Below are 7,000 nucleotides of genomic sequence, written 5' to 3'. Positions count from 1 at the left end.
AAACATAACCTAACAAGATTCACCTTAATATTTTTGGTTCACTTCTATTTTTATTTATTTGAAGTTTAAAGTCATGAAGTAGTAAAGACTTTCATTCCATAATTTACATATATAGAGAATTCAATCATATAGAAGATTGATTACTTATTGCTAATTTACTACTATAATATCACATATAATATGAGTTAGAATTATATTCCTATAATTCAAATAAATTTCATTTGACAAGTACGTCTAAATTAATAATATAAATTAAAGTAATAAAACTTTTTGTACAAAAACTTTTTTTTTTCTGTCAAGAACTAAATATGAAAGATGTATATTTTGCCTAATGAAAAATGTGTAAAAGGTTTTTCTGATGGTAATTAGGGGAATTCTAACTCCTAATAACATATTTTATCTTTTACTCAATCTGTCAAGGCACTATTTTTCTGCACACCAAAACACTGTAAAAAAAATGTTTGCCAAATAAAATTTCTTTTTTGCCCTCCCTAATATTTATTTTTGGTTCCGTCCTTGGTTTAACCTCGTGTCTATGGAACGTGTTGAGATGTTTTTTCACTCCAATATATAACAACAAACATACAATATCATAAGGGGAAGGAAAGCTTAAGAGTTTTTATCCAAGTTCTTAAGGCTTTTAACATCAATCCTCTCGCATCAAAACTATAGTATAGATTTGTACTCTCTGTTGACTAACCGTCATCAAACACATAACATCCTTCAAACAGTGATGGAGAGCAAGTATATTTCTACTGATTAGCACTAAACATTTTTCATTAATTATTTCTGAAAACATTAGAAGCGACACAAGAAAATAACAATACAACAGACTTTATGTTATTTTATTCTGAAATTCTACATCCATTCAAGTTTCACATGCACATACACATTTGGTGCTTTGCTTATTGCTCAAAGTTCATTGAGCGTAAGAGGGATAAGCTCTCTCTGAAAATCTCAGATGCTCGATTGCGCATTTTTAAAGCCTCGTCCATCAGCATTGCTGATTCCTGCGCCTGTTCACCCGCTTTTACAATGTCATCGCTTGCTTTTCCTAAAGCTATCAATACTTCTGCTGCGTCAGCTATCTCAATCCCCGTATCAAAGATTTCTTGGTCACTGTAGTTCTCACGCGTTGTGTGTTCTTTCAAGTGTGAGTAGATATTTCCCACCAAAGTTGCATACATTTTCCCAGTTCTTGCTACCTTCAGTTCGCCTCTTGCGTTTCTTACTTGGAAACCTGTTTATATATACACCCAGCTACGCTTTTTGATAAATTCTTTTTGGAAGTTACATTATACAAACTGATACCCAATAATATATATTGTATCACTAATTATTTATATAAGTTTGATAATTTTAATAGGTTTAATATATTATTTGGTTCATGAATTTTTTTAAAAAGTTATTAAGTCCTTAAACTAAAAAAAATTGTAAATAGGTTCTTCATCCTTTTATGCTTTTATAATTTAATTCTTATATGGTTAAAATTTTATTTACAATTTATAAAATTTAACAAAATAATTTTAATATCTGCATATCTGATAACTGTATTAGATTATTATTTTGTGTCATCATTTATATATATATATATATATATATATATATATATATATATATATATATATATATATATATATATATATATATATATATATTAAACATATTCTATGAAATGTTATAAATTGTAGATAAATTTCTAATTTTAGAGACTAAATTACAAAAGTATAAAAGATGAAAGACTTAATTACATCTTTAAAATTTAAGGACTTAAAAAGTTAAAAAAAATTGAAAATCAAATGATGCATTATTTAAACCTTTTAAATATAACTATATTCTTTACCTGCACAACAATCTCCTCCAATATTCTAATATAACTACATTCTCAGTAACATTTTTAGTTGGATAATAATATATAAACACTTTTATTGCTGAAATCCTTATTTCTTTGATAATTCTTAAATATTTTCATGTATCAAACACTTTTTTCATCGACAAATTAACCAGTTGTGTTAAATGATAGAATTTGAACTCATTTTCTCTTTATCACAGTCTTATAATTCCCTCCACACCACCTAAAATACCTAATAACTCCTTTATATCAAATACTTATTAACACTTCTAATTTTCTTTTATCTTTTTTTGGTTCATATAATATCGTTAAGTGATATATATAAGTTAAGAATAGTTTTAATTTATAAATTGTTTTTATACGATTAAATTAAGAGATAACCTATTTCATTAAAAAATATATCATCTATTGTACCGATACCTCTTTTTACTTTCTCATTGTAATCAAGTATCATGAAATAGCACTCCAAGTACATCGATAGGATAGGAAAATAGATGAACATACACACCAATTTGTGAGCCCGAAGGTACGGTTTCCACATCCTCATGTTGATGATGATGATGATGATGGGGGAGGATTTTTTTTATAGGAGCGTGGTTGAATATAAGGAGGATTTTGCACTGTTGGTGGGTATTCGAAAATAGGTTTTGGTTCAACCCGCTTTTGTTTGTGGGATGTGATCAAACGAGTTACAGTCTCACTGTAATCATCGCCAGACATGTTTGCCATTACTTACAGACTCGTTTGTATGTTCGATATTCAAAAGCCAAGGCGCTAGCTATTTATAAATAACAGAGGGAAATAAGAAAAAGTCTTCCTAATACGAAATTATTTAACAAATAAATAATAGAAATATCTTATATTGTCAACTTTTCATTTAAAGGAGTGTTTAATACATTGAGAAATTTTTCATGTTGAAGAATGGTAGTTGGTAATTTATAAAAGCTATAAATATTGGAAATCATTGACTAATATTAGAAATCATTAGAATGAATATAGTGGTGGAAGTTAAAATAAAATACACAAAATTTTATCGGTGTCATCATTATAATTTCAATTAATAAATAAAATTATTATTTATGTAAGAGATAATAACTTATATTTTTTAACTATATTGTTCAAATTCATATCCTGACGTAGAATATATGATAAACTATGTTAGATTCCGGCTTATAGACCAAACAACCTTAATGCAATAATTTTGGGAAAAAAAATCTTTTAGTCTAATACCCTTTAACAAAATATAAGTTTCTTGCGCAAAGCATTTTTTCATTTAAATATGTTGTTTTTACTTATTCTATATGTTTCCCCATGGGTCTATGTGATCCAACAAAGAAACGTTGAATAACGGTAACAACCATGCAGTATGCACATGATTACGTTGACTACACTCGTATTAGTTTTAATTAATATATAAGACAATTTAAATGAAGTTAAATTAAATATAGACAATTTTGTTCTTTTATACAAAATAATTGATTAATATTATTTTTTCTTTCAAATAGAAAAATATAAACAAATATTCAAGTAAAATGACTACAAAGAGATTCGATTAGAAAAGATTTAGGACGTGTTTAATTTTTATTTTCATAATTATTTTTAGCTTTATAAGAGACAATGAAGATAAACCCATTTCAAGTTTCTGTCATGTCACAAGTCACAACCCACATTTCTCGGGATAACTCACCCTTGAGTTAGGAGTACAAGAGATAAAAATTAGAAAACATTTCCCAATTGTTTTTGTCATTTTTAAAATCTACTTCAACTATAGTTAATTAATTTCCCTATGTAGACAGTGTCAAGTGTAAACATGCATCCTGAACGGCACCCACAAGTAGCTCTTCACTAACGCCATGTTTGGTAAAGCAAAAATATCGAAAAACTAAATAAAGAAAGAAGAGATGGAAAATAAGTAAAAAATAAAAATTGAAGGTTGTTTGGGTGATTCGAAATTTGTTAGCTAATTACACTTTTTTATTTTTTCACAAATCAGCACAAAAATAAAAATTACATACTTAAAAATTATTTGTATTCAAATAAATGCTTCTCACAATCGAATAACAAATCACTGACATCGTTGCTTACGCAATTTTTTATTTGAATAAATTAAATTTTATTCGATTACGTTTTCCTAGCATTTAATTGAAACTTTCATTCAAATATAAATTGGTTTGTATGAAACTTTCATCCGAATAGAAGTTGTTTCAGTTGAATAGTTATATAATTTTTTTATTTAAATGATTAAAATAAAAAATTGATTTTAAAAATATTTTTTATTTCTATTTTCTGTTTTCTATTTTATTTATTTATTTCTCTTTTATCTTTTTTATATACTTTATTTTCATCTATGTTTTTTTCATCTTACTCAACATACATAATATTATTTCTCACCTATTTATCTTTAACTAAACAATCAAATTTTCATTTTAGTTCTTACTTGTTTTTACTTATCTATTTCTCTTCACTCTATTTCTCACCTATTTATTTCCTCTTTTGTCAAACACACCCTAAACAAAAGTTAATAATGTGGTCAATAAACATAAGTTGATAAAAAAAAACAAAATTATTCATGAAAAATATTTATTTTTTTGCTTAACAATAATATTATTAAAAAAACATTTAAGTATTAAAATTTTGATTTAAGTAATTTAAATTTATTTGATTAAATTATAATTATTTTACATATATAATAAAAAGAAAAGCAAAACATCGCAAAAATAAAAAATAAAAAACAATTAAATATTAAGAGATTAATAATAAGTGGTTGAAGTAATATATGCTTTGAATCCTAATTAAATATGAACCATATTGCTGTCAATTTAAATTTGTAATTCCTGTAAATAAAAATAAGAAATGTATAATAATTTATGCATTCTACTCGATCACACTGAACTACAACCCTTGATCCATTGAAATTAATACTACATATTGAGACAAAACTACATTAATTTTATTCAGCTTTTCAAATAAATTTTAGAGTCACATTATAGTCATCACGAAAAATGAGCTGTCAAGTTAATTATTGCGATATTAAAGTGCTAACCCTTGGAAACATTTTCTTTTATAATGAAAGATTTTTGGTTGCTTAAGAACGAAATAAAAGCAATTTATATACGAAATGATTGAATGAAAGTCAACTGTATGATCTAAAATTTTAATATGACCAAATTATATAATGTTTAAAGCTTTGGATTCCGCCGTCTCATATTAGTGTAGTCTATTTCTTTCAGTTTTTAAAAGTTGACCCACCTATAATAGGCTTCAAATTGCACTATAATAAATCCCACTCTTGCGTGTGGAGAATGCTATAACATCTATTGTAACACCAAAATGTTTCAGTTTAATTATGATAAAATAATAACCCACTTTAATTTCCTTCAAATCTCCATTCTCAATTGTCTAGTATATATAGTTTATTTTTAACAAAAGCCTCTTTCTTCGTTTCACGTTTCCTTTCCTATGCCCTTTTATACATTAGGAATATAATTAATACTTCCGTGCAATAAGCGTGATGCTTCCTAACAAAACTTAGCATTATCGTTTGTCAATTTGAAATGAAATGCGCCGCGAATATATGGAGCCAGTTGGGAATATATATTTTTCAAATGCATGTGTGCATGAGAGCTGGTACAATAGTACCCTAACTAAAACCTAGTCATTGTGATATCTAATTCTTAGTCTTCTCCCATCAAAAATACTTGGTGAAAATCAATAAAATATGAAGCCTTAGATATTGCAAATGTGGCTTGACAACTATGGGATTCAACTAACACACTAATCCAAAGTTTTAAGACACCGAATTTATGAATTCTTTTTATCATTTATATACTATTGAACATATATAACTTTATTTAATGTGAGACTTTCATTCACACATATTTGTAAACTAACAATTTTCATTCCCTTCAAGTGTAAGTATCTTTTCGCTACAAGAAAAACTGTTATTATCTACGGAATATTATCTACGAAATTTTTTCTGTAAATAATATTTAGTTATCTACGGAATATTACTTATGGATTTTTTTTTGTAGCTAATGTTTAGTTATCTACGGAATATTACCTACGGAATTAATTATCTACGGAATATTACCTACAGAATTAGTTATCTAGGAAATATTACCTACGAAATTTTTTTCATAGATAATGTTTAGTTATCTACGGAATATTACCTTCGGAATTAGTTATCTACAAAATATTACTTACAGAATTAGTTATCTATGGAATTAGTTATCTACGGAATATTACCTACGAAATTAGTTATTTACGAAATATTACCTACGGAATTTTTCATAGATAATGTTTAGTTATCTACGAAATATTACCTATGAAATTAGTCATTTACAAAATATTACCTACGGAATTATTTATCTACGAAATATTACCTACAGAATTTTTTATGTAGATAATTTTTTAGTTATCTAAATGATGTAAATAATATTTGGTAAAAAATAAATTATTAAAACTTGTCATTTTAAATTTTTTATTTTTATAAATTAATAATGATATAAAAAATATATTAATATTTTCTTTTAAATTTAATATGAAAATATTATGATATAGTTAGATAAGATTTTAAATTAGTATTTTATTAATGGTTGATAATTAGAAAATAAAACAAGAATAAATACATCTTTTGAATTTTATATCATAGATTTAAGAAGAATAAATATATTAAGTTAATTAATATAATTTATTTAAAATTTTAAAATTTAATTCATAAAAATAATATTTTGAAAGAGAAGGGTTATAATAACACCGGTATAATTTTTACTAAGTATTATACCGCTCAATAACTTTATATTAAATGTGAATTTTATAAATTCAACCGTTAGATTGAAAGTTTTTTACTCTTAGCTCATATATACAAAATTTTATATTAATTCAAAATGATTTGATACTTCATTCTTGTAAAACAAAATTGACGTAATATATACATTTCAAAATATACTAAAATATGAACACTTTGATTACCTTCAAGTTGTTGTTCAATTTTAACAAAATTTGATATAAACATATAAAGTGATATGAACTTTCAATCTAACGGTAGGATTTACAAAATTCACATTTAATATAAAGTTATTGAGTGGTGTAATACTTAGTTAGAGTTACGGTATCGGTGTTATTATAACCCTTATCATTTTAAAATAT

At 25.4% G+C, this 7,000-nt stretch overlaps 1 long non-coding RNA gene across 1 annotated transcript; it reads right to left on the bottom strand.

Moving 5' to 3' along the window:
• Positions 1-749: 749 nt before the first annotated feature.
• On the bottom strand, positions 750-3,494 carry LOC145955711 (uncharacterized). Its single transcript, XR_014432371.1, has 2 exons — positions 2,361-3,494; positions 750-1,240 (listed from the first exon to the last, which is right to left on the bottom strand). It is a non-coding gene; the product is annotated as an uncharacterized LOC145955711 (long non-coding RNA).
• Positions 3,495-7,000: the final 3,506 nt, after the last annotated feature.

Source organism: Cajanus cajan, chromosome 3, assembly GCF_000230855.2.
Source record: "Cajanus cajan strain Asha chromosome 3, NIPB_CcT2T_4, whole genome shotgun sequence".
Classification (NCBI taxonomy): Eukaryota; Viridiplantae; Streptophyta; class Magnoliopsida; order Fabales; family Fabaceae; genus Cajanus; species Cajanus cajan.
The sequence above is the reverse complement of the archived record's forward strand: the minus strand, read 5'-3'. Positions and strand labels throughout refer to the sequence as shown.